Raw genomic sequence first — 14870 nt, 5'->3', positions numbered from 1 at the left:
GCACCAGACTACTACAGGTACCTAAACATATCTATAGGCAATGCTTTAAAAGCCTTTACAGTTAACTGTTGAGTTACACAGGAAGTCTGGCGCTAGAATTATTGCTGTCTTTCTGACATTTGCGATGTAATCTCATATATGTGGCGCAATCACTGTTTAAATATAAGTGTGGGACCAACGCATGCTTTTGCCTTTGAGCATGAGCACAGTGGGCAGGGGCTCTTTCTTGGGGCCCCCAAGTCACTTAAATAATGTTCCCTTTAGAAGTTTTCCCCCCTATTACAGTTGCAGAGTCATCCCAAGATTTTGGATTTTCTTTTACTTTCACGTTCAGTGATAATGGCCAACAGGACAAATGGAGAGGGTGGCACAGACAGCAATAAAAACCTAATAGGTGTTCTACTGCCCTGGCCAAAAGTTTTGAGAATGACACATATTCATTTTCATAAAGTCCTCTGCTTCAGTGTTATAGATCTTTTTGTCTGATGTTACTATGGTATACTTAAGTATAATTACAAGCATTTCATAAGTGTCAAAGGCTTTTATTAACAATTACATTAAGTTTATGCAGAGAGTCCATATTTACAGTGTTGACCCTTCTTTTTAAGACCTTGAATTCTTGCATAAGAATTCAAGGCGTTTGTTGGAATTTGGGGGGGGGGGGGTCACTCATCTCTTGAGGATTGACCACAAGTCTCAATGGGATTAAGGTCTGGGGAGTTACCTGACCATGGACCAAAAATGTTGATGTTTTGTTACTTAAGCCACTTACCTATAATTTTTGCCTTATGGCAAGGTGCTCCATCATGCTGGAAAAAGGCATTGTTCATCACCAAACTTCTTTGATCGGTGGGAGAAGTTGCTCTCTGAGGATGTTTTTGTACCATTCTTTATTCATGGCTGTGTTCTTAGTCAAAATTGTGAGTGAACCCACTCCCTTGGCAGAGAAGCAACCCCACTCATGAACGGGCTCAGGATGCGTTACTGTTGGCATGACACAGGACTGATGGTAGCGCTCACTTTTTCTTCTCTAAACAAGGTTTTTTTCCAGATGGCCCAAACAATCAAAAAGGGGACTCCTCAGAGAAAATTACTTTAACCCAGTCCTCAGCAATCTAGTCCCTGTACCTTTTGTAGAATAACAATCTGTCCCTGATGTTTTGCCTGGGGAGAAGTGGCTTCTTTGCTGCCCTTCTTGGCAGCAGGCCATCCTCCAAAATATCAACATGAGGATGGATGGCATCACTCCAGGGCCCAGTTTTCTCGATCTGATTATGGGGTTATAGACCACCGCAACAGACATGGAGAAGTCTTAGAAATCAGTCCAACACCTATCACATGAATGGGAGAAATAACAGGGGTAATCATCATGAATATAACTCCCCTTCTTATGATGAGAACAGGAATGCTTACTATCCTCCTCAACAGCAATAGGGAAATAGGACACCTTTAAAATAGTGAAGCGCTGAAATTAATCCCCTATATACACATATTAAAGTACCATCAAAACCATAATATTAAAGTACCATCTAAAAAAAACAAAAGCTATTATCTATCAGTGAAATATCATGAATAAAAAAAGTGACATACATAACTCATAATATTATAAATCCGTGATCAAAATTAATATGTGACAAAACTTATATTCCCCTAATTATTTCATCCTTCAGATTAATCGGTGATACTTAATCAAAATCAGTGATTATGATATTCAATAATACAAAAAAATAGATATATCCGTGATGAATATGTGACAAACCTATATAATTATAATTACTAAAAACAGTGATTATTAATCAAAATGAGTGATTATTAATTTATGTGGAAAAACCATATATCAAAATATTTCATAAAAAAATATATATTCAATCCACTGCTTCTTGTGATATATACATATAAATCAACACTGTGCCTAAAATAAACAAAAAAAAAGTCCATGCAATAATGTGAAAAAAACACTCAGTGATCTTCACTTCTAGTGCTCAAAAGGAATCCTCCAATGGCAGCAATGCCTGCTCACCTCCCCACCTTGACCCACACAGGGCCACAAGGCTATAGCTCTCCTCAAAGGCAATCCTTTAATCCAGGCAGCTCAGCAAGGGATCACAGGACTTCCACTCCACCTCTACTCAAACGTCATATAGGACACAAACAGAACTTCCCATAGTGTAATACTGTTTAATTGGACACTTAGTACAACATATTGTTTCCACTCACATTTGTTTCCTGTTACAAAAACACTTTCCACCTCATTCCATGGGTGTATTCACATGCAGGAAGGGAAACCAATATGGCCGCTGCGTCCGGACATGCGTCCCTACGTGACCGGAAGTGATGTATCTCTAAACTGGGAATGGCGTACCGACGCGTTGCGTCACGTGCGTCGTGACGGATTTATAATATTATGAGTTATGTATGTCACTTTTTTTATTCATGATATTTCACTGATAGATAATAGCTTTTGGTTTTTTTAGATGGTACTTTAATATTATGGTTTTGATGGTACTTTAATATGTGTATATAGGGGATTAATTTCAGCGCTTCACTATTTTAAAGGTGTTGTATTATATGACTTAATGGTTAAGGCAGAGTGACAGCAGCTGTTAGTATAGGGATTTAATTAATATTAAGCGCAGGAGGATATTCCCATTTAATAGTGAAACAGGAAACACCATTTTATACCACTCAACCAAGACTACAGTGGTAATCAGGGGAACTTTAGGGTACTGTCACAGAGACAGGAGTCTGCTTACTACCCGACCTCTCAAGCCAGGCCTTTTGAGCAATCGGTCTTTTTTGAGGGGAAGGACCATCCAGGAAACAGATTTTACACGCAGAGGAAAGCGAGGGGGAAAAAGGGTCAATAGACCCCCAAAAAAGATGGACTTAACTAACAATGGAATTTTTAATCTCAGTCATACTGACTTATCTCCGAATGAACTCTCTCTGCTGAACAAAGGATTAAAATTTGCTCCCAAAGCTAAGCTTAACAAGTTCCAAACTTATGTTGATATACATAAGTTTACCAGGCAACTGTCTCTCAAAAGATATTTTTTAACTAACCCCTTTACCAGTGTAAGTACAAATAGTGAGGTCAAGCCATCTAATTTGAGAAATGCCTCCCTCTACAACCCACCCACTCAGGCCCACTCCCATGTTAATATTTTCAGAGACATGGTTATTAAGTATTTGGAGTCCTTACGAATCAACAACCAGTAGTCTATTGACGCCAGGATTAAATCACTTCTAGAAATTAAAGACCTGGTTATCCGGCCGGTGGTTAAGGGAGGGGGAGTAGTTATCCTCAACAAAACGGACTATATGGCAGAAGTCCACAGAATTTTAGTGGACACAGAAACTTACTGTGTTTTACCCAAAGACCCGCTTGTGTCCTATAAATGCATCTTAAAAACTATTATTAAATGTGGGTTTGACGAGAAAATTATTAAAAAAAAAAAAAAAAAAGGATTTTTTATGCCCCACGGCACCTATATTACCGGTCCTCTACTGTCTCCCTAAAATACCTAAAAATCAGCAACAACCCCCTGGAAGAGTCATAGTGAGCGGGATTAGATCTCTATGCACCAGAGTGGGAGAATATGTTGACTACTTCTTGCAGGTTCTCAATGATATTATAGGAATAACTGTAGATCCATCTACATTTCTGGTTACGGCAGACGTAGCCTCGCTCTATAGTAATATTGGACATTCTGACAGGATGGCAGCTGCAAACTTTTATCTTAATGAAGCTACTGATATCCCCTCATGCCAAAATAATGCCTCGTACACACTATGAGAAATTCGTACGAAAATGTTCGTACGAGTACCGATCGTCCGATAATCGGATGTAACAAATGCATTATCTGTAAGTGTGATGGGAAACGTAAAAGGATGCTAGACACCATTTTGAGTCCCATTCCATAGGTAAGAGCTATAACATGAACTCATTCATCACCTGCAACAGCAAATACGTTGTAGACCTCCTTGAATGTCCCTGTAAAGAAACCATATATTGTCAGAACTACAAGGAGATTAAGAGATAGATTGAGAGAGCATGTGTATAGTATTAAATTATTTTTCAAGTAGCATTCTCTTTCAAAACAATTCAGATATCATCATCACAGAGATCCATCTCTTTTTGAGGTTTATGGGAATTGATCTTATTCACTCCCATTGGAGAGGCAGTAACAAGCGCAGGGCTGTATCTAGATTGGAAACACAATGGATTTTTGAAATGCAGACCCTTGCTCCTTTGGGTCACAATATTGATATTCATATCAATTGCTTCATTGACAATAGTTGCCCTCTAGTATTCTCCTTGTTTTAGGTTTTATATATATTTTTAGGTATCTTAGTCTATAAATAGGTTTACATTGACGTCAAATATCAGGTGTATCCCTTTGAAAACGTGCGTGCGCACGAAACGTGCCAGAGAGAAGTCTACACATTGACGTCACGCTGCCGGGGCTGCACAAAGGTCCGTCAGCCATCTTTGTGAGTGGTTTTATTCTTTTGCTTTGTATTCTCCACGTGGATGTACCTAACCTTTGAAATAAAGTACTACACTATGAGCCGATTTTCTGTGGCTCTTTTGTGAGCAAACTCCTCAGGATTCCTACCATGGTTTGTATGCGGTTTGTGTCACCATCCCTATCTGAGATCACCTTGGCCTTCAAGGTCCCACAACTGATGGGTGTGCTGCCTGACCTGCCTGGGGAAGAAAACAGCTGTTCATGCACATTTTATATGCGCTTATGGTGAGTGCATATACAGGAATACTTTTTATGAATTCACCAGCACTGGAAGTCACCTGTTCATGGATTCATGTACTGGACTGTTCTATATCATTGCTTATCATAATTGTGCCATCTGGTATATGTTCACAAGTCACTAATCTATTCACTATCACTCTCCACTGACGGTTCAGTGTCACCATACTTCTCAGTATATTGATTATTGTTAAATGAATGATTCATTTACTTTCACATTTATTAGATTACTAGCGCTGATCAGAGCGCCTCACTGTGTCTTTTTTGAAGTATTGCTGCTATATATTGCTATATATAAATACTGTATAATAATAATAATATATTGCTGCTTTATTTCATCATTATTTATTAATTCATATGCACATGTTTTAGATACTTATAAGAATTTTGTTTTAAATCTATTACTTTAGCGCTGCACCTTTTACATTTCATTTACCAGTGAGGATACCAAGGGTGGTGCTTTAGTGACAGCAGCTCACACTCTTCTACATATCCAGAGCGCTCACTGACACTTCATACTTATTCCAAAAGTCTTCGCCACACTGTACGTGCAGATGCACTCATACCTGCCTGCTGCAATTTCTTGGGCTCCCTGAAGCCTTCTTCAAAAAATTGAACCTCTCTCCTTGAAGTTCTTGATGATCCGATAAATGGTTGATTTAGGTGCAATCTTAGTAGCAGCAATATCCTTGCCCGTGAATCCCTTTTTGTGCAAAGCAATGATGACTGCACCTGTTTCCTTGCAGGTAAATTAATATTTGTGTCATTCTCTTCAAACTTTTGGCTAGGGCTGTAATATCTCTCCACTCTGTACGAAATTAAAAAAAAAAAGTTTGAATTTAGTTATACATTAAACTTAAACAAATGCCAAAGAGCCAACTTCTCTTACACTAATGCTTTGCATTTCAATCAATATCACATGCACATACAGTATAGCAAAAGGAGATACAGAAAAGCCTTAGTAAATGTATATTATTGTGTACCAGTGGGCTTGACACATACCTAACTGTGGAGCCTAGAATGACAAGGGTGGCCTCTTGCACAATTCCCATTCAAGCACCCCTGGTAGTGGAGACAGGGACTGTTAGGGCAGTGGAAGGGCGCAGGTGCCACAAAGCTGTTGTAGTGGACTGAAACTTGGCAGCATAGGAATCCTTCCAGTTGTAGTATGGAGGCTGGTCACAAGCCTTGTTTGGCAGCAGAGAGGTGCAGGGTCAGGATCAAGTTCAAGGTCAGTAACCGGCAGAAGTCGGTAACGTCCTGGCAGTGAGGTACCAAGTCAGGAGGCGGAGACATAGTCAGAAATCGAAGTCAAGGTTGGTAACACAAGCGATTCTATGTGCACGATTCCGTACCTGCTGCACAGAAATGAGCATCTGCTGTATGACATTCCTGACATTGCCCCCTCAAGAGATGCCTCCTGATGCCCAACTGAACCATCAGTACGGTGAAAAGCCTGTAAAGGTCCCTGGGCATGAAGGTTTGCTTTGGGTTCCCAAGAATTCTCAGGATCAAATCCTTTCCACTTAATCAGGTATTAAATTTGACCTCGTCACCTCCTGCAATCCAGGATGTCTTCAGCCTCAAATTCTTTGTCCCCATCAAATGGCTTCTGGAGATAACACCTCTTGATCAGGAAAAGGATTCAATACATCAGGCTTAAGTAATGAAACATGGAATAAGGGATATATTCTGAGTGAATCTGGAAGTTCCAGTTCATAGGCCACTGAATTAATTTTCCTTTTAACTGAAAACTGACCCATATATTTACACGCACTGGCCACTTTATTAGGTACACTTATTCAATTGCTTGGTAAAACAAATTGCTAATCAGCCAATCATATGGCAGCAACTCAATGTATTTAGGCATCTAGACTTGGTGAAGACGACATGCTGAAGTTCAAACCGAGCATCAGAATGGGGAAAAAAGGAAGATTTTAGTGACTTTGAACGTGGCATGGCTGTTGGTGCCAGATGGGCTGGTCTGAATATTTCAAAAACTGCTGATCTACACAACATCTCTAAGGTTTACATAGTGGTCCGAAAAAGAGAAAAGATCTAGTGAGCAGCAATTGTGTGGACGAAAATGCCTTGATGTCAGAGGAGAATGGTCAGACTGGTTCGAGACCATAGAAAGGCAACAGTAACTCAAATAACCCCTCGTTACAATCAAGGTATGCAGAATACCATCGCTGAACGCACTACATGTTGAACCTTAAAGCAGATGGGCTACAGCAGCAGAAGACCACGCTGGGTGCCACTCCTGTCGGCTAAGAACAGGAAACGGAGGCTCACCAAATTTGGACAATAGAAGATTGGAAAAATGTTGCCTGTTCTGATGATTATCGATTTCCCTATAGATGGTTGTTCATGAAAATCCCAATAGATCAGCAGTTTTTGAAATACTCAGACAAGCCCATCTGGCATTGACAACCATGCCACTTTCAAAGCCCCTTAAATCACCTTTCTTCCCCGTTATAATGCTCGGTTTGAACTTCAGCAAGTCGTCTTCACCATGTCTAGATTCCAAAATGCTGCCATGTGATTGGCTGGTTAGTAATTTGTATTACCAACAGGTGTACCTAACAAAGTGGCCAGTGAGTGTATAGGTCCCAGTGTTTTATATGCACATGCAGGTTTGCTGTTGAGAGCCATTCATGATCACCCACTCTCAGATCCAGTTCTTCCCTCCTTTTCTTATCAAAAATATTCTTATTATCTTCATGTGCTTTGGAGATAGTTCCCTTACTACCTGGTTATTAGTGTTAAAGAAAATCAACTTGCCCTGGACTGCCAACAATGGAGAATCTAGTATCAGCATAGGCAAAAAGGAGTGAAAACTGTTATAGGAAAAGAAGGGTGACTGACCCTTAGCAGAATGGGTAGAGTTACTGAATGCAAATTCCACTAATATCAGCAGTGAAGCCCAGTCCTCCTAAGTAAATGAAGAAAAACTGCATAAATACTGTTCCAAAGTCTGATTAGTCTGCTCGGTCTGCCTTTTGTGCCAATTGTGGAAATGAATTTCACATCCTTACTACCCTGACAGTGAAAATCCTCTTACACAGTTTAAGGTCAAACCACTTCTCTTCCAATCTCATTGAGTGGCCCCCTGAGAGCGAATAGTTTATTACCTATACTAGAATCACCATTAAAGTGTTACTAAACCAACAAAAGTAAAATCAGTCAGTATATGCAGTAAAGCATGCTTATTATACTCACTGGGGAACCTAAGGGGTTAATCCTCTGCATTGTGTAAAAAGGCTGTTTGATCTCTAATTCTCCCCTTCTTCCAGTGTCCCCCTCTTATCTCCTGATAAGACATATCATGTGGAGACACTCTGCACATGCTCATTTGGGTGTGTAATCCAAAAGTACAAACAAAACCAGCGCTCAAATCTTCATGCAGACTAGCAAGGAATTTTGAATGTCAAACGTTGAAATGCAGCCCTTCAAAGATTGGGAAATCTTGGTACTGGTAAACAAAAGCAAACAAGGGCGCACTCTCATCGTGCATTACCGTGGTACACCACAAATTTATTTAGAAAACATATAGATGTATACTCACAAACCAAAGAGAATAAAACAGAGCAGATACACTAGGCTAACGTGTTTCGGAAGACGGACTCCCTTCTTCAGAGCTAGCTCTGAAGAAGGGAGTCCGTCTCCCAAAACGCGTTAGCCTATCTCTACAAGGGTCTAGCATTCCGCTGGACTGACATTACGGATTTATCTGCTCTGTTTTTATTCAGTTTGGTTTGTGAGTATACATCTATATGTTTTCTAAATAAATTTGTCGTGTACCATGGTAATGCACAATGAGAGTGCGCCCTTGTTTGCTTTTGTTTATCATTTTGGTGTGTATTGCTAGCAAGGTTTTTTTTTTTTTCTTGGAAGAGTGCATGTGATCAGCACTGTCCAGACAGAGGGCCAGGGGTTCTGCACCCTCCTACAGCAGAATGAAAATTCGTCCTACAAGCTTTAACGTGCTCTGCTGTACACTGATAAGAGACACAAGACGGCTTTAACTGCTGATGAGAAAAGGTATTTAGCAGTTTATATTTAATAAAATAAATACATTTCCATGTTCTTTGTACTGTGGGAGACCAGATATAGTGAATGCAGGGTCCTGGATTTATTAACACTTTAATATATTTTAAAACATTCTTGGGATTCCTTTTACTCTCCTCTGCTTTGTGTCTCTCATAGTCTATATTAGCCACCCTGATTGCTCTCTTTTTAGTGCATTACTTGTAGTGTTGGAATGCTGACAATGATCATTCATATATCCTTATATTCCCTGAAGGCCATTCTTTTCTCTCCGATATGTACTTTTACATTACGGTTTAGCCTCCCCCATTTGATCTCGACTTCACTGCTCCGCCTCTTGTTCATATGTTCACGTCTTATCTCCTGATAAGACAGACTGAACCGTAGCCATTCTGCACATGCTCAGTGTATTGCTAGAGAGGTTTTTCTTTTCTTGGGAGAGTGCATGTAATCAGTACAGGGCCAATCAGCACTGTCCAGACAGAGGTCAGGGGTTTTTCATCCTCCTAGAGCAGCCATGTCCCTCATTCATTTTAAGCAAAACCATATTTAAATTTGCTTTAATTAATGTCTGGGGCTTTTAAAAACAAAAGGGGCTTTATGGCGACATAAACGTTTAATATTTGTAATATTCTGCTGTATATCTCCTCCTCCCCTCCTTGCTTGTCTCCAGCACTGCACACGGACTGGCAGGAAGGAGAGAGACTTTGCAGTGTAATGAGCACCAATTGGGTGCTCGTCAGGAAAGGGGAGTGTCAGGCTTATCCTTTATCCATTTAGCTGCCAGAGTTGTTTTTGCGTTATTTGCACACGTTTAAAAAATAATTTAAGGCCTGAAGATTACACAAAACCCCCAAACATATATTTTCTGAAAGCAGAGACCCTAGAGAATAAAATAGCAATAGTTCCAATTTTTTATGTCACATGATATTATCACAAAGGTCAGTAAACCATACACTTAAGTTAATGTTAGGGCACAAAAAGCAATAAATTATCCAATTGTTTTGTAAAATATAAAAGATGAGGTTGCATCGAGTAAATAGATATCCAACATGTCAAACCTTAAATTTGTGTGCACTCGTGAAATGGCAACAAACTTTAGTACTCTATATTTTCTATAGGTGACGCTTTTAAAAACCCTTTTAGGTCATCAGTATAGTGGTAAGGAGGAGGTCTAGTGCTAGAATTATTGCTCTCATGCTGGCGTGCACGGTGATGACCCTGGATGTCTCTCCTGTGCTCCCCTGAATGTAATGCAGTGCACATCGCACCGCATTACATTTTTTCTTGGCTTCAATGACCGGGAATGTGTCAAATGGGAACCCGGAAGTTACATCACTTCCGGGTCAGGAGAAGAAGGGAAGTGGAGCAGATGTGTCTGCTCTCCACCCTCCCCTATACCACATCCCGCCGGTGCACACTGAGCCAGTCTTGGGCCCGCAGATGGGCAAGCGAAGCCTGGGACATATAGGGGGCAGGGGGGAGAGGCTGACACTGTGGGCTGTGTGGAAGTTCGAATGCTTCCACCTGACAGGTGAGCCCTACTGCTTGCCCAAAGCAGGGCTGAAGGCAAAACTACCTGCCAGGCGCCTGGAACCACATGTCCTGGGCGTTGGGCGATAGGAATTGCACATTCCTGCTGCTATATACCGCTGATGAGAACAGGTATTTAGCAGTTTATATTTACTAAAATAATTACACTTCCATGTACTGTGAGAGACCTGATATAGTGAATGCAGGGTCATGGGTTTTGTAACACTTTAATATATTTAAAAAATTTCTTGGGATTCCTTTTAATCTCCTCTGCTATGTGTCTCTCGTAATCTATATTAGCCACCCTGATTGCTCTCTCTTTATTGCATTCCTTGTAGTGTTTGAGGAACTTAAGGAATGTTCCTTGAAGGCCATTCTTTTCTTTTTGATATGTCCTTTAGCATTACGGTTTAGCCACCTAGGTTTAGCCTTCACTCTTTTATATTTATTGCCCATTGGAATACACTGGATAATATCTTTATTTAGTATGTTCCTAAAGTATTCCCATTTTTCCTCAGTGTTCAGTGTTTCTATGATTTGGTCCCATTTTAATTTGCTGTAGTATTGAGCTTAGTTTGGCTCTTTTGAAGTTAGTGTTTTTGTTCTACCCCGTGCCCCCTTATCGTTTGATTTAAGCTGAATGTAATTATGCTATGATCACTGTTTCTAAAGGTGCCCTGTGCTTCCACATCCAGATCTATGTTGTTTATAAATGATAGATCTAGCAATGCATTCTTTCTAGTCAGGACATCCACAAACTGGCTCATGAAGTTGTCCTGTAAGATATTTAAGAAATGATGGGCATCATATGAGTGAGCTGTGCCTTCCACCAGTCAATGTCTGGGTAGTTGAAGTCCCCCATTGTGATGACATTGCCCTGCCTTGCTGCCATTTCTGACTGTGATTGTAGATCCAACTCCTCCTCACCCTTCAGGTTAGGGGGCCTTTACCTTATTATTTTCCCGCATGTCTCTTCCCTTTGGAGTTCCACCCACAGAGATTCCACCTTTCCCTGCACCCATTTTGCAATGTCGTCCCTCACGTTTACTAGTAAATCATTTTTGATATACAGGCAAACCCCTCCTCCTCTTCTACCCTCTGTCTCTCCAGTACAAGGAATACCCCTTGATAGATGCTGACCAATTGTGAGAGCTATCAAACCACGTTTTTGATATTCCTACGAAGTCAAAATCCTTCTTGTGTATCAGCAGGTCACGTTCCTCCATTTTGTTAGCTAAACTTCTAGCATTTGTGTATATGCCTCTTCATTTTGTACCAGTTCATATTATTTCCCTCTTAGTTTTTTGTGGCTGTGTTTAGGCTACTCACTCCAGCTTTATGCGTTATGGTACCCTCTGACCTTCGCTTGCTGATGGCTATTGGTTCCTTTGAACCCTCCCCCCCACCACCTAGTTTAAAAGCCCCTCCAATGTTTTGCCCATCCTCTCCCCCAACAGAGCTGCACCCTCCCATTAAGGTGCATTCCATCTCTACTATAGAGCCATTATCCAACTGAAACCACTGCACCAATTCCTCAGTCACTTGATAAGTTCTCTTAGCTGCTGCTTCCTCTCTTGTTTGGCTTGAGGTACAGGCAGTATTTGTGAGAATACCATCTTGAAAGTCCTTTTCTTCAATATAAGTACCTGAAATAATTTTTTAAGACACTCCACCTTCTTCTAACTTTGTAATTGGTACCAATGTGTACCATGGCATCTAGGTACTCCCCAGCCACACCTAACAATCTGTCCGTCTGATCCACGATATGCCGAACCCTAGCGCTTGGTAAGCAACATACCGTTCAGCGGTCATGATCTTTGTGACAGATTTCCCTAACTGTCCTAATAATTGAGTCCCCTACTACCAGTATTTGCCTAGCCCTGCCTGTATCCTTGCCCCCCTCCTTACTGGAGCAGTCATTCCCCTGGCAGCTAGGGGAGGGACAATCTGGTAACAGCTCAGTAGGGCAGTCATAAGCCTGATGAGGAGGTAGAATATCTGCCTTTTGTTTTATCAAACATGTCCAAGAAGTAATGGTACGCTGGTGGAACAAGCTTATGTAATTCAGATACGGGACTTAAGCAAAAAATAAATAGAGCAGCATGGTGTGAAGTTTTCAGATAGTTCTGCAAACAGTAAGAAGACTGGAAGGTAACCCCACCAGGTAGTCCAGTTACTTTGGGGTTATGAGCTTGTAACTATGACATACCCAGGATGATTGGGAACAACGGGGAGGAAATTACGTCTAGGCAGAGCAGTTGATGGTCTGGCAAGATGTTGACAGGCAAGGGCTGAATCTCATCGGTAATGGGTCCTGATTTAATACTTGATCCATCAGCTAGCTGTATAGAGAGTTTCTGTTGCGTAGGCTGCAAAGGGATATGACGTTGCTGGGTGAAGGCATGGTCGATGAAGCAACTACAGGCACCGGAATCAATTATAGCTTGAGCCCAGAGTGTTCCTTCTGGAAGCTGTAGTGAAACAGGAACTGCGATGTAAGCAAACCTTGTAATGGTCAAGGGACAGGACTAAGGAGGGGCAAGTGCCATTGTAGTGATCGGCTGCTCCACAGTACAGACAGCGGTTATTCTAGCGACAGCAAAGCTTTTCCTCTGGTGATAGCGGTGACTGAAGAAGTCCAAATTCCATGGGTTCAAGAGCAGCAGGGGATAATGAAGCTGGAGCAGGTCGATTAGCAGATACCTTTGGTAACATCCATTTGCGACTTAGCTGGCTCGTTTTCTCAGATCTTCGCTCTCTCAGAAAATGATCGATCTGAATAGATCATTGAATAAGGGCTTCCAAGGGCTTCCAAGGAGCTGGGCACCCCAGCTCGAGCTAGTTCGACTTTTAGTCTATCTGAAAATTCCAGGTGGAACTGGTAAAAAAGAACGGCTTTGTTCCCTTCTGTATCAGAACTCCACCGCTTAAAGTCTGCAACACAATCCTCTACCGGTCTTCGACCTTTGCTGGAGAGCATGTAAGGTGGACTTGGCTTTTCCTGTGCATTGCGGGTCATCAAACAGTTTAGCCACTTCATCAAATAATTGGTTCATGATGTTCAGAAGGGGACTGGTTTGTTCCATCAAGTGATGAGCCGATGTTTGAGGTTCTCCCTGAAGCAGCGCGATGATGAACCTCATTTAGTGCTTTCCAATGAGAAGGTGTGTGATTGCAACAGGAAGTATAACTGGCAGGCATTTCTTAAAGCACTGAACTTGCTGCGGTCTTTTGAAAATGTAGGCGTAGAAACTCGGGGCTCTGGTGGTGGAACCACTACTGTGGGTACTTGCACTGTGGCTACCTGAGCCAAGTTCATGGCTGTCTGGTGTGTTGAGATGGATGGGGAAAGAGACTCCACACTCTGCCCCAGTTGTCGGTAGCCACCTTGCAAGCCCTGGACCACTTAAGTAAGGGCGGAAATCTTCTGGCACAGTGCTTCCAAGGGTGAATCCCCTTTCTGGCTGGATTGTACTGTCACATGCCTGACTGTGGCGCCTGATATGAAGAGGGTGGCCTCTTGCGCATTTCCTGTCCAAGCACCCCTGGTAGTGGAGAAAGGGACTGCTAGGGCAGTAGAAGGATGCAGGTGCCAGGAAGCTGTTGTAGTGGAGTGACGCTTGGCAGCACAGGAATATTTTTATTGGTAGTATGGAGGCTGGTCACAAGTCTTGTTCAGCAGCAGCCAGATGCAGGATCAAGACCAAGTTCAAGGTCAGAAACAGGCAGATGTTGGTAACAAGCTGGTAGCGAGGTACCAAGTCAGGAGACAGAGACGTAATCAGAAATTGGTAACACATGCGAGCAGCAGACATAACAGGTTGAGGTGATTCAAGAGAGGTGTTGGACAAAGCTGGGTCAGAAACAAGGTTAGTATATTTCAAGAACACAGGAACTAGAGCTGAAGACAATCCAGTGCTGAAGCCAGGCATACTTTCAGTTTATATAGGCTGCTGGGTGTCAAGATCTGTGGATGCACGCCTATGTGTACGCGCACGTGCTTGCACATATGTGCGAATGCTCATCCATGTGCGCATTCTAGACTTTGCTTGTCCTGTTAGAATAAGAATGAGCACCTGCTGCGTAGAAATGAGCATCTGCTGTATGAGATTCCTGACAGGGCTTTTTAAAACACAAGCAGGTCTTCAATGGTAGTGTCCATTTAAGGCTCAAAGTGACATACCTGTTAGAGTTCTGAAAAATAACCTGAAAACACAAGTCTGTGTAGGAGTAGACTTGCTTTCTAGCCTCTAGCTTGCTTTCCACTCTTCTGGATGTGCTATTGGAACAGATAAAAGAGGTCATATAATCTTGATGTTCCATGACTTGTGTAAGTCAGCCCGGAAAGCGCTGTATACCTTTTTCAAACTTTACCTGAATACTGGATACTTTCACCCCCTTCCTGCCCAGGCCAATTTTCAGCTTTCAGTGCAATCACACTTTGACAGTCATGCAACACTGTACCGAAATTAAATTTTTATTGGTTTTTTTTTAGACAAATATAACTTTCTTTTGGTG

At 41.7% G+C, this 14870-nt stretch overlaps 1 protein-coding gene across 1 annotated transcript in view; it reads left to right on the top strand.

Moving 5' to 3' along the window:
- IPPK (inositol-pentakisphosphate 2-kinase) overlaps positions 1 to 14870 on the top strand; it is an 837585-nt gene that overhangs the window by 469855 nt on the left and 352860 nt on the right. The window lies entirely within an intron of this gene.

The sequence above is a fragment of the Staurois parvus genome, unplaced genomic scaffold (genome assembly GCF_062004578.1).
Source record: "Staurois parvus isolate SC_StPar_1 unplaced genomic scaffold, SC_StPar_1.0 ptg001039l, whole genome shotgun sequence".
In the NCBI taxonomy this organism is placed as follows: domain Eukaryota; kingdom Metazoa; phylum Chordata; class Amphibia; order Anura; family Ranidae; genus Staurois; species Staurois parvus.
The sequence above is the reverse complement of the archived record's forward strand: the minus strand, read 5'-3'. Positions and strand labels throughout refer to the sequence as shown.